This window comes from Lactuca serriola, chromosome 8 (assembly GCF_051521515.1).
Source record: "Lactuca serriola cultivar US96UC23 chromosome 8, Lser_US96UC23_V15, whole genome shotgun sequence".
NCBI classification, from domain to species: domain Eukaryota; kingdom Viridiplantae; phylum Streptophyta; class Magnoliopsida; order Asterales; family Asteraceae; genus Lactuca; species Lactuca serriola.
The window spans coordinates 41,622,594-41,642,269 of NC_136415.1; positions in this window are offsets into that span (position 1 = coordinate 41,622,594).

The following is a 19,676-nucleotide window of genomic DNA, read 5'->3' on the forward strand; positions in this document are numbered from 1 at the left end:
ATTACTGATTATTTTTCATTTATTTATTTTTTTCAACATACTTGCACACAAACTTAAAAATAAAATGTAAATATCTAATACTACGATGAAAATGAAATGACTTTTTTTTTTGTATATAATGAAGTAGTAAAGATTATTGTATGACAAAGTCAACACTTTCACTATAACTTGGTTAGGAACAAAATCAGATTATATTCGGCTTAATTCAACCTAGTTAATTTGTGGTAAATAGCAAAGTAGTAAAGTTTAGTGTTCATGGCATTGGCTAGCTCGATGTTGTGATGCATTTGGAAAACCATAAATGATTTTATTTCAAGAATAGAAAAGGCATCTCAATGAGAATGACGGATAATGTGTAGTTATTGTTGGCATGTGTATTTTATTTACTTCTTTTTATAGTTTATTTAAGTATATTTTATTTTATTTTTTGTTAATTATCATGCATATTTCTCCTTTTCGTTATTTTTATCTATATTATGTAGTTTTCTAGTCTTTGCTGTTATTGTAGATTTTTAGAAGATTAGGGCGGAGCGGTGAAGATTCGAAGGACAAACAGGGACATACGAGATTTCCAGAAATGAAGTGGTCATCAAGATTTGTAAATTTGGAATGTTGGAGCAAGTTGGGCTAAGAGGAAAAGATGGTGAAACAAGATGATGGAGATTTGTCTAGTTTATGGGCTAGAGATTAATGAATATTTAAAGAACATGGGCTATAAAGTGGATGAAGAAGGAATTTGGGCTTAATATTAATCTAGAAGTTGTTTTGGGCAACAAATCCAGACCTTGAAGATGCTAGAGAGTTGGAAGCAAGAGACAAGCAAGATAATTCATGAAAGGGACTTGTGCATGCAAGTCAAATATGGCAGCTACTTTGCAACGCCCGGATCGCATGTAAACTCCTTTAAAACTAGATTGTATTTATTTTTTCATGAGTGACCACTACGTTGGGCGTAATTAAGGGTACGCGGGGCGTAGCTCGTCGAGACTTGGACACGGGGTTTCTCTCTAGTATGCTAGGCGTACCTAGAGTACGTTGGGGGTACTCGTGGCAGATGGAAACCCTAAATTTTGGGTTTGGACCCTATATAAACACCTTATGTTCCTTTGTGACCTCCTCGTGCTCAACCTCCTTTCACTCCAAAGCTATTATTCGAAACCCTAGCCCCCATTAGTGGAAGTTTGTGACCTTTGAGTGTTTTTGTGGGTTTTTGGTACTATTAGAAAAAGAAGAAGTCCACCATGGAAGCTTGGAGAAGCTCAAGCTCCTCGATCCAAAACTTTCATCATCCTTGCAAGCTTTTGAAGGTATAAAGCTTGTGCCTTTATTTTTCTTTTCCTAGATCTAGAGTTGGTCCATGTTATGTTATGCTTTTGGTCCCAAGATTTAGACTTAGGAGGAATGGGTTACTCTAAACGTCATGAGTGTCATTTCTGGTCATTTTTGAGTTGATGAAGTCATAAAAATGGGAGCTTGGACACTCCCATTCATCCATGAATTGATTTTGGAAATTAGTGTACTTTTGACTTAGGGTTTGGATTTGTGCCTTATTGAGCCATGCAAAGCCATCGAGTTGTCGACTTTATCAGTTAAGACATCCCTTAGGTTGAGATCTCTAAGTTGGATGAAAGGTCTTAATATCGAGTTTTGTTTATCTGACGAGTACGTTGGGCGTACCCTCTTGGTACGCATGGTGTAACAGGATGAGGCCCTGTCTCCTTTCAGAAGAGATCTAGTACGTTGGCGTACACATCGCGTATGCACAACGTACTCACCTGAAGCCCATTAGGGTCATTTTGGGATTTGGGCTAGTTTGGGACTTGGGTCATGGTATGTTGGGCCTAGAGTATGAAGGGTAAAAGGTTTTTTTCCCTTTGAGAGAGAGTTTATGATTTGGGCTTTTATTTTTTGGGTTATTACCCTAAATAGTGTTTAAGGTTGGTTTGAATATATTCAGTGTGAGGAGCCTCCGAAGCAACAACTTGTGTGTGACTGTTTATCATCGGACTGAGGTGAGTCTTCTCATAGTGTTTGGTTGGTCAAAAGTGCCAACGTCGGCCCATTGATTTTTTGTTTATATGATGTTAGATGTCTGTGTGACTCTTGCATGTATTGTATGTGTTTGTATGTATAGAGGGCGGGGCTCGATGTAGGGCGGGGCCTGATGGATGTCGGGCGAGGACCATTACATGTATGGTATGTAGTATTTTGGGGATGCTAACTAAGCTCTGTGCTTACTGTTTAACTTTATGTTTCAAGTACTACCGATTCGAAGGGGAAGGTTCCGATTTGTTCGTAGCGCATTCACCCGTGTTCAACCTTTTTTTTTTAGGATTTTAGGATTGCACTCTAATAACTATTTTCACATTGACATACTTATGGATTTTTTGATTTTAATACTTGATGGTTTTTGGTTGACCTAAAAATAAATTTTTACTTATGATTTTTTGGATGTTACATACTTTTTGCGCGGCGAATGTAGAATTTGTGCGGAGAGTTATGTGGCACGTATAAGTTCCTACGGGGTAATTTCATCAAATCACATTAGGCTGCTATATGGGGAAGTTTGGTGTGGTTCTTGTAACATTATTTGAGAGCTTTTCTCCTGGAGATTTTAGAGCTTGAGGAACTTGAAGAACACAATAATCCATCTCTTTTTTCATTTGGAATTAATATTGAGTACTTCCTAACTCTTTTTCTTTTGCTTAAACTTAGCCATGCTAGGCTAAGCTAATATTTAGTTGATCTTGGTTAACCCGTGGATGGCTAGTTATTTTGAAGATTGTTATGAACTTATGATTAAAGTTTATGGTAGTATTTTACACTTAAACATCTTTTTATGTTTATTTGTCTTTAACCATTAGTTTGGATGAATGAATGTTTAATTAGTTGCTTAATTTCTTGATTAAGTAACAGATCTTCAAATTAAAAGGAAACAAATGATTTGTATTGTTTTCATTTCACTTAAATCATGAAAGTATTTCCTACATAATGGTAATGAAAGCATATTGATTTTCTTTTGGATTTAGTGGTTCTTAAATCTTAATGCTAGCTGATTTTCATAAATTATATGCTTCATTGATTTATGATTTTAACTAAGAAAATATGTTATGAGCTTCAATAGCCTTTGTACCATTGAAGAAAAGCCTAAATTACTTAAGCTTATAAGTCAATATAGCCAAGTTAAATTAAATCAAAAGTATTGCACCATAACATATAATGATAAGTTAACTAGATATTCATGTTGTGAAGGCTAATTTCAACCATCTCTCTCATTGATTTGAACCAAACTCTTTTCTTGTCTAATTGGAATTTTCAAGTTTTACTATAACTCAGTTTCTTTAAGACAACCAAAAGATTCAATCCCCCATTTTTATGTTTATTTTCGATTTAAGAGTATTCTTGCAAATAGATTTCTATAGAATCACTAATTTAACCAATCCCCGTGGATTCGATCCCCTTGCCATTATACAATATCTAGTATGTAGTTTTTACGGTTGTTTATTTGTTGGCCTCGACAACCACAATTGTCATTTGGCTAGATAAAACATAGTGCTAGTTTTAATATGTTATGATGGTTTGATTGGTGTATTTTCCTACTATTATTTGTACAATGTAACGGTTTCTAGTGTCCTGCTAGCTCTTTTTATATTATTTACACCTTTCAAAAAAAAGTTAATTTTTGAAACTATTTAATTATATGTTATGTTTATAGACATAAATCATATTTAAAATTATATATATATATATATATATATATATATATATATATATATATATATATATATATATATATATATATTCCTTTATACAAAGTAGCAATACGGGTAATGTACTTTCTTTATATTATTTTTAACTATAATAGAAACATACTTATATTTTTTATTGTAGAAAAATACTCAACATTTTCTTTGTGTAGAGTAGCAACATTGTAACGTCCCAAAAATGCCAATAAAAATTTCATTTTAAAACATCGAGTCGTACAACCAATTGTTCCAAAACCAAATAAAGTAAAATTTATTTTCAAACATCATAGTATATCAAAAACGATCAATGTGGAAAAAACCATCAGGGGATGTAGTGCAGTCAAGTCGGCCCTCCCCTTGGAACTAGTAGTACCTAAAAATGTTTAAACCACAAACCGTAAGCATAAAGTTTAGGGAATTCCCCAAAATATCACATATCATACATAAGATAGAGAATGTTATGGGCCGACCATAGTCTTACTGTCACTATCAGCCATGAGCCAATCATGGTCTTACCTTACCACACCAAGAGCCAAATCTTGGTCTTATGTACAAGTGGCAAGAGCAACCTCCTGGTCTTTCTCGCAAGCATCACAAATACAACTAGCAACATACATATATTTGTCGGGGGCCAGACCATGGTCTTGCATATAATTTACAGGGGCCACTGATTGGTCTTGCATACATATACCAGGGGCCACCACCTGGTCTTCCATGCAGCATCACAAAGACTACTGGAATCCTACATAGTATAATGAGAATACTAACCTCAACCCTTAAGACAAGATAAACCACCCACTCGAGCCAACGATATCAAGTATCCTCTTGCTAAACATAACCATAATAAAACCCTAATTAGTAATTAAGGAAATGACTAACTCATGAAAGGTCTAGGCTCACAATTAAACCTCTTTTGGGCAAAAGACCATTTTACCCTTCCAATACTAAGTCCTAACATGGTTGACCAAAAGTCAAACTGGTCAAAAGGTCAACAGTCAACTTGAAGGGTTTTGAGCACTCTAACAACCTTATGGTGCACATGCAACCCTAGATGCTTTGGATCTATGTTTTCTCTAATTATACATGCAATTTGATTTTCCAAAGCATACATCCTAACTAGCATACAACTTTTCAATTGAACAAAAATAACTAGTTAGATAACTTACCTCTTAATAGGACTTGTGGTTCTTGGCCTTCAAAAGCTTTAGCATCTCAAATGTGATGCCTCTAATGTGTCACAAACACCAAGTGAAAAAAGAGGCTTGAGAGAATAAGTTGCTTAGCACAAAATCGATTCACACTCTCCAAGAATGTATGTGGCAACCGATTTTAGCCCTATGGAGTTCCTTTTATAGTGTGACAAGTGCTAGAGTTACATCCATGCAAACCCTAATGCACCATGACTCTTCATATTACTTAGGCTCCATGGGTTAAACCTTTATGGACTATCTATGTTGGTTTAGCCCATCCTAAATAACCATGGATCATTGGCCCACACTATAAGAATCATTGATTTACCAAATCAGTCCCCGTATATTTAATTAGTCTCTTTTGATCACTAAATTAATTCAAAATTAATTCTTGATCAATACTAATTAAATAATATGATTTCATATTAATATATTATACCTGTAATATATTAACAAATCACAAATAACCTTATTCTCAAAAGTCCATCCTATCAAGTTGCTTTGGTGAAGGCAACCCAAAAGGACCATGCTACTCCCGGGTCAAGTACATACCAATTATAGTTATGGGCCTAGACACCAAATCCAACACAAATCTTTATTGAATTACGCTCAACGTAGCTAATCTACACTCAGTGTAGAGCTATGCCATGTGTATAGAGGCTACACCCCAGATCTATTAAAATCTTAACACAACAAGCCAAACTCTCAAACTCCTAGATCTGATCTAAATAAATATCTTAATGGATAAAGTCTCTAAATTTATCCATTTTCATGTCTAAGAAGAGCACAACACCAAAACTTTAAGTCCATATTATCACTTTTCGCTCAAGAACCCATGCATAGATGGATGAGAGTTCCCAAGCTCTCATTTTTATGGCTTTATAACCTAAAAACAACAGAAGTACAACATCTGGATTTCCAGGTATATTATTTTTAATGATTTATTTTGAAAATCATTGATCTACTCGACGAGTTGGCACCATAACTCGTCGAGTAGCTGCAGGGTGTCCACGTGAGTTTAATGAACTACTCGACGAGTCCAAGAGTAGACTCGCCGAGTAGGCGCTGTAAGTGGAAACCCTAGATCATGGGGTTTGGAGGCCTATTTAAAGGCACTTATAGCCCTCATTTGCGGCTACCGGTCGAGAGAGAGAAACCCTAGAGAGCTGGCGTGAGTTGTGTGAGAGAAATCTATTTTAATCCTTTTTAGTGTTGCTTTGCGAAGAAGAAGGTGTTTCCAGCTAGAGGAGGTCAAGAGGGTTGCTAATCCGTGGTTTCCAACATTAGATCTACAGTGTTGAGGTAGCAAATCGATCTTTTCTCTGTTTTGTTTAAGACCCTTGAAATTTAGGGTTTTCTATACCCTTTATTGGCTTGATTTGTTGGGTTTATTGTCCCTTTGAGTGTTAGACTCTGGATCTTGACCTTTAGAGGTCCAGAGAGCCTTATCCTTCCTGCTTTATGTTGTTTCATGGGGGAAATGAACTTAGGTTTCCATTTTATAGGAGATTTCACCAAAAGGAGCCTTATGTATGTTGCATGCATATAAAGTCCGGATCTTTACGTGATTATCGTGTTTGGGAAGGTCAGATCTATAGGTTAGAGAAGCAGATCTGACCTCAGAAGGTCATTTGAGTGTTGTCATGGAAGAAACTCGCCGAGTTCATAAGTGGACTCGACGAGTCGAGTCGGGGTTGCCCCGCGATTCGTGTTAGGAGTAACCCGTCGAGTGAGGGGATGACTCGACATGCCAAGTGAGGCTAGAAGGATTCAGGGAACCCCGCATGGACTCGCCGAGTCGCCCTTGTGCACTCGAAGAGTCGGGTCAAAGTTTGACTGTTGACTTCAGTTGACCTTAGGTTTGATCAAGACTGATTCAAGAGAGTTCAGGGAGGGGTAGAATGGCCTTCTACCCAATCTTTAGAAACGAGACTATGACAGGGTATTGATCAGGAATGTTATCTGGATGATAGGAGGAGGCTAGGTCGAGACGTCGAGCACGAGAGTTTATCCGACTTCATTCGAGGTGAGTCTTCTCACTATACATTACCTAGAGTGGTATCTATATGTAGACCGGAGGGTCTTGGGTGCTATTTGTATGTACGAGATTATGTGTATTTGATATATGTATGCTATGTGTTGTATAGACCGGACCGGAGGGTCCAATGATATAGATCAGACCGAAGGATCTAACGAGCTATGACTGGACCAGAGGGTCCAACGAGCTACGGGACTGGAGGGTCCCGCTGAGACACATTGACCGGAGGGTCGTAATATAGCCTCGAGTGGCGTATGTGTTATATGTGTTATTTTGGGGAACTCACTAAGCATTTATGCTTACCGTGTTATGTGATATGCGTTTCAGGTTTTCTCAGTATCTCGAGACGGCACCAGCTTGATTGTACACACCGGTGAAAGAATTATGTTTCGAGGATCCTGGATTATTAAGTAATTAAGAAAGGATTGTGTTTTGTAAACTAAACAAATGATGTTTATGAAGTGTGTATTGAGAATCATATGTTTTTTCAAAAGAAAATTTGTCTTGAAAATTTACAGTGTTACAAGTTGGTATCAGAGTCTTGGTTTGAGGGATTCGGATGCACCTTCGGGTATATCTGGACTCAAACTGAGGAATTGAGGAAAATTTTCAAAATAAATGATTTTTTCTAAAAATGAGCAAGAGTTTCTAGGAGAAAACGAGACAGAGCAGTGTGTAAAATCAGCCAGAGCCCGAACGGTGATTTCCGAAAATACCCTTACGTTATGTGTTAAGAGATATTATGAGATTTTATGCATGTTAGAGTAGGCTAGGTATTTATATTTAGGATCAGAGTGGCCTGAGTTGTGATGCCTTAGCCTAGGAGTTGTTGCTATCTGTGATGCACTTTCGAGTATGTGTTGAGTGAGAGTGTCCAGTAGGAATCCTTGTAGAGAGGGATTTGAGTAGAGGAGTAATCTAGGAGAGATGCCTAGATGAATATTTGTGGAGCCTATCAAGGGAGTAGCTAGATACCTGCGAGGGGTAGAGTTGCAAAGTTCGGTGATATCTTTTTAGTATGAGTAGAGCAAGTGGAGTTATCACCTAGAGTGGGTTTTACGTGTTTATTCGATGCCCGAATGTTGTTTGCTTCGTGCTTTGTGGAATTCCCGATGATGAGAGTCATCTACCAAGTGAATGTGATGATATTCAGGAGGTAGATGTCTGGCATCATAAGGAGTTTCTCAGCAACTGAAGGCGGAGAAGTGTGCGAACCTAGGAAGAGCCTAGGATGTGGCCTTAGTCAGATGAGTACGATGACAGAGTAGAGCATTTCGCTGGGGAGCGAGCATGCGTGTTAGGATTGGCGATTGAGAAGGTTGAGTAGCTACTTAGGGAATCTGGGATGGTTCGTGTAGAGAGTATGGGTAGATGAGGCAGGTAGTATGGGCCCGTACTACTGAAAGCAGAGGACCCATACCCGATGCAGGGAGTATTCCGGAGGATCTAAGTAGCAGATCGAGAGGTGATGTTGTAACACTCGTGTTTCTAGCCTAGTCATTTATATTGAGGTGATAGTCTAGGTTAACCTTTGTAACTCATTTTGAAGAAATGAAAAGGAATTATGTGAATATTATGTGAATTATGTGTTTTATGCTTAATTATTAACGTTTAATTAATTAAGAATAAAAATAAGTGTCAAAATTAAAGTGTGAGATAAGCCCGATATCTTTACATTAAGTTGTAGTGGTCGAAACAAGGATTTCGGGGATATAAAGTGTACCAAAATCCGAGTTATAACGAAGAAGTTATGACCTGTCGAAGTTTCGCGACAAAACCGACACGCTGCTGAATGTCGTAAAAAGTGAGTTTTTGATAAACTACTTTTAGCCCTAGTGATCTAAACGAAAGTTGTAGTATTCGTTAAACCGAGAAGTTCGATAAAAAGAACGCCCAAATCTGACTTCGTATGAGGAAGTTATGATTTTTCGAAGTTTCAGCTTACAAGTAGACAACTAAAAACTCGAATTTTAGATCGAGCGATTTTTAGCCGACACAACCTAAACGAGAATTGAAGGTCTCGTCATTAGTAGCACAACGGTAAAAAGTCTGACGAAAACGGACATTGGACGAAGAAGATATGAATTTTTAACGGATTTCCTGTCCCGGTCTGTTAAAAATAATAATATAAAAATTAAAGTCAGAATTAGCCGACGAAGTCCAAACAGAAGTTGTAGAGCGTAATTTTAGCTACGCGTGCATATAAAGAACGTCAAAAACGGAGCTCGTACGCAGAAGTTATGGATTTTAGAAGTTTTGGCGCGAAAATCGAGAAAATTCGCATAGTCACGAGCTGCCAAGTCACCCTCGCTCAAAACACGCCACGTGTCCTGCTGAGTCATCCGAGCACCTGGCCTTATCCGAAGTGGTCCACTGAGAAGGCGACACGTACCCTCTTGCAAGAGACCGAGCCCTCGCAGCATGCCACGAATCCCCTACTTCGGACCCTAGACCTCGGTTCAATCATAGACTGCCATCGAGCCCCTCGCATGCGCAGACCATGTGCGAGCCACCCTCCCTGCGAGCCCTTAGATGTACGATGCGTGGTTTCTTCTTAGCCGTCCGATCAGAAGCCTCCCCCTATAAATAGAAGGGTGCGAGACCTCCCGGGGGCATTTTGAAAACTTGTCATTTTTAGCCCCTTTCTCCATATTTCTTTCATATTATCATCCCTCGAAGCCCCGATATCAATTATAAGCCTCGGAATATGCCACGAAGAGCCCGTGAAGCCCGAAAAATTTATCTTTTCGGTTTTGAAGCCCGACTTTTGCAGAGCCCGGTTTCTCAATAAAACTCCCGGTTTTATTAGAAACGATTGTTTTAGGAAACGAATTGCTGCCCGATTTTCATCAAAACATGTGAGTGTATAGTCACTTTCATCTTACACCTAGATATGAAGTATTTTTTATAAAATACGTGCTATGTGTAATTATATGAAGTGTTTATTTGAGGTGACTGTTGAATAAATGTTTTATACAAGTTTTCAAATGTATATGTATTTTATCTACAAAATATGTTGGGTAGAACATAGGTAGATGAAATAGATAATGTGTGTTAAAATGGTGAGATGCCTCGATGTTGTTGTAGTCATCTAGCGGAGTATAGATGACGACCACGGACCTTTCTAGACAGTCTAGTGGAACACTAGCAGGTTCGCAACTTGTAGGTGTTGATGACTTAAATGTTCATTGGCGTACTCCATCCCCCTCATGGTTGCCTTTAGGACATGTATGGCTGAGGAAACCTCTTAGCAGTAGTGTCCATCCCGATGATAATCCTTAGGCTAGGTCCCTTGAGATAGGTGTTTAGGGACGTAAAGTGAGGACAACGGGAATGGGTAATCAGGGTTATTGTTGATTGGTGAACTTAATAAGTATATTATTATTGTGGGTTGAAAACCCTATATGCTCACCAGGCTCCCAAGCCTGACCCACTCAGTTTTTATGATTACAGGTAGTGGACCCCGAGCATAGTCGGAAGATGATGAGATATTTTTGATTATAGGCCAGTAGTTGTAAATAACTGTTGAAAGGCTTATAATGTCTTGTTTATGCTTTGAATTTGTATCGGAACATGACATCCCGAGGTTTTGATATGAAATGAAACTATACATTTCTTAAGGAATGATTTTGATAAACTCTTATCATGTATTATTTTGGGGACCAATTCCGCAACATCTTTTAAAAAGATTTCTCTAATTTTATTTTAAAAAACATAAATTAAATCGGTCTTTTCTGGCAGAGAAATTAGGGGATGTCACAGTTGGTATCAGAGCATTAGTTTAATCGAACTAAGAAATTATAGAATTTATAGACTTGAACTTAGAATGCTAAGTGATATGTGACATCCCCAAAATCTCGGCCAGAAAAGACCGATTTCATTTATGCTTTTTAAAACATTTTCAGAGTAAATCCGTTTGATTTTAAAAGAGATGCGGAATTTGTTCCCAAAAACAAAACATGATAAAATAGATATTTATCAAAACATTTCAGATAGAAATATGATTTCGTTTTATAATCAAAAGTCGGGATGTCATGTTCCGATACAGATCATAAAGCATAAACGATAACATTACAAGTCATTCAACAAATATATACATATGCAGACTTGTAAACAAAAATAACTTGATGATTCGCCCATCTTAAGCTCTTGCGCCACTTCCTGTAATACAATTAAACTGAGTGGGTCAGGCTTGGGAGCCTGGTGAGCATATAGGGTTTTCTAACCCACAATAATTATATTTAATTACAACAATCAACAATAAACCCGATTACCCATTCCCGTTATCCTCACCTTACGTTCCTAAAAATAACGTCTATTATAAGGAACTTATTTCAGGATTCTCATCGGGACGGACGTTACTGCAGAGGGGCTTCCTCAACAATAAGTGTCCTAAAGGCAACCATGTGGGGGATAGAGTACACCGGTGAACACGTCGTTCACAACACCTACAGGTAATGAGCCTGCTAGTGTTCCACAGGACAGTCTAGAATAGTCCGTGGTCGTCATCCATACTCTGCTGAATGACTAGAATAACACCAATAACACTGAGGCCTCTCATCTGTTTATTTCACACCAATTATCTACCCATGTTCTACCCAACATATTAGTAGATAAAAATATACATTTTTTTATACATTGTTTAAAAACCTGTATAGCATGCTTTAATCAAAACATATTCCACATAACAGATGAGGCACACACACATAACACGTATTTCATAGAAAATATACATTCACATATATAACCACAGAATATATACACGTAGCACATATTTTATATTAAATACTTCATAATATTGCGTTGGAAAGAAAATAACTACACACTCACTTGATCAGAAGATGATCCGACAGCGCTACGGCTTATAGAAGCAGCGCCTCTCGTAGATCTAGAAGATTTTCACAAAAAACCGGCTCCTCGCGGGCAGGGCTTCGGCTCGGGAATAACGCTCTTCGGGATTCTCGGGGCTTCGGATCTCACTTCGGGGCTCGGGAATAATACCGGGGCTTCGGGGTACAATCGGCACGCAAAACGAGGCAAAGGACTAGAGAGAAGGATGGAATTTGTGAATGAAACCCGGCTGCCTTCGGATCCCCTTTTATAATGCTGAACCCTCGCACGTACGCGGCGCGTACGCCTCGGGGGTCGTCAGCGCTTACGTCATCGGCCCTCATACGTCATTGCATACGACTTCGGAATACTCGAGTGCCCTTCGCTGTACGCGGGGCGTACAGCAGTACGCGGTGCGTACTTCGGATAGACCGACTGACCTCTCTTCGGATAATATCGGAGGTTAATTAAAAATAAATATTAAATATTTATTAAACTTCAAAAATTCATATCTCCTTCATACGAACTCCGTTTTCGACGTTCTTTATATCCACGTGAAGGTGAGACTACGCTCTACAACTTTCGTTTAGACTCCGTCGGCTCATTTTGACTTTTATTTTTATTAATTATTTTTAGGAGGCCCGGACAGGAAAACTTCGTTATAAAATCATAACTTCTTCGTTCGACGTCCGTTCTCGCCTATCTTTTCATCATTTCGCTACTAACAACGAGATCTTCGATTCTCATTTAGATTGTTTCAGCTAAAAACCGCTCGATCTCAAATCGAGTATTCGGGCTGCATACTGCTAAGTCGAAACTTAGAAAAATCATAACTTCCTCATACAAAGTTAGATTTGGGCGTTCCTTTTATGCACGCTCTCGGTTTAATGAAATCTACGACTTTCGTTTAGATCGTAAGGCTAAATATCGCTCTATCTTAAATTCATATTTTACGTCACTCGGCGTCGTGCCGGTTCTGTCGCGAAACTTCGATAGGTCATAACTTCTTCGTTATAACTCGGATTTTGGCATTCCTTATATCTCCGGAATCCTTGTTTCAACCACTACAACTTTATGCAAAGATATCAGGCTTATCTCATACTTTAATTTTGACGCTTATTTTATTCTTAAATTATAATAATTAAGAACACACACATAAATCACATAATTCACATAATTCACAAATAATACATTTTTATTATTTCAAATTGGGGTTACAAATGTTAACCTAGACTATTACATTGCTAAAAATGGCAAGCCCAAAAACACGGTCGTTACATGATAATTGTGAGATGAGTGTCCACCATATTTTAGACACGAGCACTGTAACATCCCGAAATATCAAGAGTAGAGTGGAAGGGCTAAAAGAGTAATTGGGAATGAGTGACTCGGCGAGTTCATGGGTGGACTCGGTGAGTAGAGTCGTGACTGGGTCGCGTGTTAAGTAGCCGACTCGGCGAGTCAGTTAGATGGACTCGGCGAGTAGGCGCTGAGTGGAGAAAACCCTAATTCTCGGGGTTGAGCCCTATATAAAGACCATTATATTTTCCTCCCAGCCTCTTGGTTCCCCCTTAAGTTCGAGAAACCCTAAAATCGTGGAGAAGCACCATTGTTGAGCAATTTGGAGCTTGAAGAGGTGATTGTTGAAGAGATTCCAAAGAAGAAGAGGCTTGGATCAAAGGGCTTTGCAAGGATTCGGGATAATCTTCTTCTAGAGCTTCCTTTTGAGGTACCTTTCCATTGTTTGAGCTGCTATTGTCTAGATTCTTCATTTTGGGGATGTTGAGATCATATTCTTTGGATGTATTGGAGTTTAGAGGCTAGATCTGAGGTTGCTACCTCAGATCTGGGATGGAGAAGAGTTAGAATGCATGAAAGTCCCTGTGTTGAGTGTTGGATGAAGCTATCTTGTCCCAAACCTTAGCCCTAATGTGCAAAATGCATAGATCTCTTTGGATTCACGTAAAGTTTGCCACTTTACGTGATGGATGAGTTGTAGGAGGCTAGATCTATGTTTTGGAGCAATTGCATGGCCTGGAGTGCTTCTGTATGGATTCAGACCAGTGGTACTCGGCGAGTCACATGGGTGAACTCGACGAGTTGCTTACAGATGGCCTGGAACTCGGCGAGTTGTATGAACAACTCGACGAGTAGGATGAAGATTGCCTGGAACTCGGCGAGTTGTATGAACAACTCGGCGAGTAGGTTGAAGATAGCCTTAGACTCAGCGAGTCTGTTCTTGGGCTCGGCGAGTCTTGTCGAAGAGTCCCAATATTTTCTGGTTGAGTCGAGAATCGGTGAGTCAAGGGATGACTCGGTGAGTTGTGTGCAAGTGGACTCAGAGTTGTTGAACTCGACGAGTCTCGGGGTGACTCGGCGAGTTAGGTTGCGGTTTGAAGGAAGTTCTGAGTATGGGGACTCGGCTAGTCATCGGGTTGACTCGGCGAGTAGAGTCAGTCAGGGGTTGACTTTGACCTTGTCTTTGACCAAGGATTGACCAGTGGTTTCCAGGGGCATTTTGGTAATTGTTGATTTTTGTTTTGGAGTTCAGTGCATTGGCGGTTGTCCAGTGGTGGAGATCGTATCAGTGATCGGAGCAGTTCGGATTATCTGTTCAGTCGGCAGTTTCGAGGTGAGTTATCCTCACTATATCAGCAGGGTCTAAGGCACCAAGGCCGGCCCTTATCGGATTGAGATCCGGGTAGTTGTTGTTATGTTGTTGTTATGTTATGTTTGCATCCTGAGAGCTAGGATGGTATATAGAGACCTGTTTGAGATCGGTATCCTGAGAGATAGGGTGATGCTATGATAGTGACCTGTTTGGTCGGTATCCTGGTTAGGGGGATGATATGCTATGTGATCTGTTTGATCTGCTTGTTGACTGTGAATTGCTATATGATTGTATGTATGTGTGCACATGGTTGTTTGGACTGGAGTGGGTTGAGGCAGGTCCTGCTGTGTGCGGTAGGCCAAGATACCCAGGGCGGACCGGTTGTCCCAAAGGCCCAGCGAGCGGCCCGGATAGGCTGTAGGCCCCGAAAGGGCAGACCAGACGTGCCGAAGGCTCGGAGAGTGGACCAGAGAGACTGAAGGCCCGGTGCGGGCGGACCAGTCATACTGTAGACTCAGAGAGTGGACCAGGTGGATTGAAGGCCCGGGAACGGGCGGACCAATCACACTGCAGACTCGATGTATGTGGATAGACTCGGAGGGTGGACCAGGTGGACTGTAGGCCGGTGCGGCGGACCAATCACACAGTAGACCCGAAGTGCATGGCTGTTCTGTGATCGGATATGATATGGCATGTTATGCGTGTGTGGTATTTGTGGTTGGTATTTTGGGGATATCTCACTAAGCTTTCGGGCTTACAGTTGTGGTTTCATGTTTTTCAGGTTCTTCAGGAGACTGTGGCAAGGCGAAGGCGTGATCGTACCACTCCTCATGATTTTGTTGTATTGTGATTCTGGGAACTCGTTAAATGTTTTGTATTGAAAACCTTTTTGTAAAGATTTAATGGAATCGAGATGTTTTGGAAAAATTAAAATTTGGTTGTATTTTTCGGTTGTTACAAGCACTAGTTTATTTTATGAAAGATTCCTAAAATGCCTTTATGTGCTAAATGTTATATGTTGCCATATATGCCATTATTTGTTCAGATCTATGGTCTATTGTCGACCGGATCTGGAAACCTTATGTGTGTAGGATTCTAAGCGTATGATTACGAGATTAGAACTAACATGTAAACGTTTCGGAGTGATAAGGGAATTAACATGTCTAACAAGGATAAAGACCTAAATTCACCTTATTCGGTATATAGATTGTAATGGCAAGAACTCGAAGTGGAGCGGGAAATGCAAACAGAAACCAACAACCTCAACCTCAAGTGGTGGAACAGGTGCCGATAGTAGGAGTTGCACCCGAACCCATCACCATGGCTGGAGTACGAACTATGATTCAGACCATGTTGGCTGAACAAAGGGAGGAATTGAGGCAAATGTTGCTGAACAACAGGGATGAACCTTCAGTTCCTGTTGAACAACGTGAATTGAATGACGATCGATCTGAAGAAGGAAACAACAGTAGACCTGTTAGTCAAACTGATCCACTTGTGGTTGGGAGAAATAACCACGATGGTAGAATGGAGAGAAATGGGTGCAAGTATAAGGATTTTATGACTCGGCCCAAAACGTGCTTGAGTTAGAAAACCAATTTCTAACGTTGAAGAAGGGGAGTATGACCGTTGACGAATATACGAATAACTTCACAGAAAAATTGGAGTTTGCTTTGCGTATTGTCCCAGATGAGTTGGCAAAAATTGATAGATACGCAAAGGGACTTCCATGGGAGTACGCGGTGCCAGTACGTCAGGCACTTACTTTGGAAGCAGCTATCTGGGCTGCCAAGTCTGTTGAAGATATGATAAAAAGGAGAGCCGCCATCAAGGTTGATGTTCGCAAAAAGAGAAAGTTTGAAGGAACTTCAGGTTCCAATAAAAAGAACAAATTCTCGAAGACTGGTTCGAGAAAATTTGGAGGAGGAGCCGAAGCCAAGTGGTGTGACAAGTGTAAGAAGAAACATGCTGGAAAGTGCAGCGTGGAAGTCACTTGTTACAAATGTGGAAAGCCTGGGCGTTATGCCAATGAATGCACCTTCAATAAGAATGTATGTTTTGGGTGCAATGAAGAAGGGCATATTTTGAGGGACTGCCCGAAGAAGAAGGACGCAGCAAAACCCAATCTTCCACCAAAGCCGAAGGCGAGAGCCTTTCAAATGACACTTGAAGCTGCGAAAGAAGAAGTCGATGTCGCTTCAGGTACCTTTCTCGTAAACGAATTGCCTGCCCAAATTTTGTTTGATTCTGGAGCCAATTACTCCTTTATATCGCATGAATTTGGTAGAAAGCTAGCTTTGCCTATAGATAGACTAGTTAATGCTATAATAGTCGAGATTTCTAGTGGCAAGTTTGTACCTGTTAGCCATCGTATGAAAAACATCCTCATTGACTTGGATGGGAATAAGTTCCACGAGGAATTATTGCCTATCGAGTTAAATGGATTCGACATAGTTTTAGGAATGGATTGGCTTAGCGCCAATGATGCAGAAATATTATGTAGAAAGAAGATAATAAAAGTAAACCCGCCAGGGAAAGAGTCGTTTATGGTGTATGGAGACAAACGCAGAGTAAATTCTGGAATCATTTCTCTAATGAAAGCCAGAAAGTGTTTGGCCAAGGGGTGTACATCATATTTAGCGTTCGTGATCGATGCTAAGATGGAAAAGAAGGAGGTACAAAATATTCCGGTGGTGTGTGATTATCCGGAAGTATTTCCCGAAGATCTTCCAGGATTTCCCCCTGATCGACAAGTAGAATTTCGTATCGACTTGTTGCCAGGAATAACGCCGATAGCAAAAGCACCATATCGATTAACACCAACAGAGATGAAAGAACTTATGACACAACTTCAGGAATTATTAGACAAAGGTTTCATTCGACCTAGTTCATCGCCCTGGGGAGCCCTTGTGTTATTTGTAAAAAGAAAGACGGGAGCATGAGAATGTGCATCGATTACAGAGAGCTGAACAAAGCGATGATAAAGAACAAGTACCCGTTGCCAAGGATCGATGACCTGTTCGACCAGTTGCAAGGTTCGAGCTATTTCTCGAAGATCGATCTTAGGTCAGGATATCATCAACTAAAAGTGAAAGAGCAGGATATCGAAAAGACTGCGTTTAGAACAAGATATGGACACTATGAATTTTTGGTTATGTCGTTCGGACTAACCAATGCCCCAGCAACTTTCATGGATTTGCTGAATAGGGTTTGTAAACCATTCCTAGATGAATCCGTGATAGTATTCATAGACGACATCTTGATTTATTCGAAAAGCAAGCAGGAGCATGAAAAGCATCTGCGTGAAGTGCTAGAAGTCCTGAAAAAGGAGAAGTTGTATGCAAAGTTCTCTAAATGTGAATTTTCGATTCAAGAAGTCCAATTTTTAGGTCATGTGGTTAACCAAGAAGGAATAATGGTTGACCCAGCAAAGATTGAAGCTGTAATGAAGTGGGAACAACCAAAAAGTCCTACGAAGATTCGAAGCTTTTTAGGATTAGCTAGATATTACCGAAGGTTTATCCAAGGCTTTTCTTCGATTGCTACTCCATTAACAGCTTTGACCCACAAATGAGCTACTTATGCTTGGAATGAGAAGCATAAGGAAGCCTTTGAGAATTTGAAGAAGAGATTGTGTGAAGCACCGATTCTTTCATTGCCTGAAGGAGTTGATGACTTCACGGTTTATAGCGATGCGTCTGGAGTTGGGTTAGGTTGTGTTCTGACCCAAAGGGGTAAGGTGATAGCGTATGCATCGAGGCAATTGAAGGAGCATGAAAAGAACTACCCCACTCACGATTTGGAGTTGGCAGCGGTAGTATTCACCCTAAAGATAAGGAGGCATTATCTTTATGACACAAAGTGTAAACTTTTCGCTGATCATAAGAGTCTCCAATATCTCTTTAATGAGAAGGAATTAAACATGAGGCAACGACGCTGGCTAGAGTTACTCAAGGACTACGACTGTGAGATACTTTACCACCCTGGTAAAGCAAATGTTGTTGCTGATGCTCTCAGTCGGAAGGTAAACCTTGAAAAGAAAAGGCCAAGAGCGTTGAGAATTGAAGTTGTCTCGACAATTGTGGAAAGTATAAAGAAAGCTCAACAGGAAGCTTTAGAGAAAAATGACCGAAAGGAAGAATGTTTGGGCAAAACGTTAGTATTCGGTACAAACAACCAAGGGTTGAAGGTATTCCAAGATAGAATTTGGGTACCTAAGACGGGCGGAGTAAGAGATCTTCTGATGGAAGAAGCTCACAAGACCCTGTACTCGATTCATCCCGGCAGTACAAAAATGTATAGGGATCTAAAGCACTATTATTAGTGGCCGACGATGAAGCTCGATGTTGCTAAGTATGTGGCCGAGTGTGTAACTTGTGCTAGAGTCAAGGCACAACATCAGAAACCATATGGGAGTTTAGAACTTTTACCTGTACCCATGGGTAAATGGGAAGACATCACCATGGATTTTGTGGCTAAACTGCCCAGAACAAGGAACGGTCACGACATGATTTGGGTGGTCGTTGATCGCTTCACTAAGAGTGCACATTTCATAGCAGCCAAAGAGAAATGGTCTATGGATAAACTTGCAAATTCTTACGTGAAGGAAATTGTGAGGCTTCACGGTGTTCCGGTAACGATTGTATCCGATCGTGACAGCCGTTTTACCTCAAGGTTTTGGAGAAGTCTACAAGAGGAATTGGGTACCAATTTATGTTTAAGTACAGTTTATCATCCTCAAACCGATGGTCAGAGTGAACGAATGATTCAAACATTGGAGGATATGCTGAGAGCATGTACCCTAGAATTCCAAGGTAACTGGGATGAACACTTACCTCTAGTAGAATTTTCCTACAATAATAGTTTCCACTCAAGCATTAAGATGGAACCTTATCATGCCTTGTATGGAGAAAAGTGTCGAACACCATCATGTTGGCTGGAAGCTGGGGAAAAGCAGTTTATGGGACCTGAAATAGTCCATCAGACTGCTGAAAAGTTGAAATTGATAAGGGAAAGGATGTTAGCTACTCAATATTGAAAAAAGAGTTATGCTGAAAAGAAAAGACAACCGATAACCTTTGAAGTTGGAGATTCGGTTTTACTTAAAGTCTCGCCGTGGAAGGGACTTATAAGATTTGGGAAACGAGGAAAGTTGAGTCCAAGGTTTATTGGACCGTTCAAAGTTCTTCAGAAGATCGGGAATCAAGCTTACAAGCTAGAGTTACCAGAAGAACTGGAGGGTATTCATAACACCTTTCATG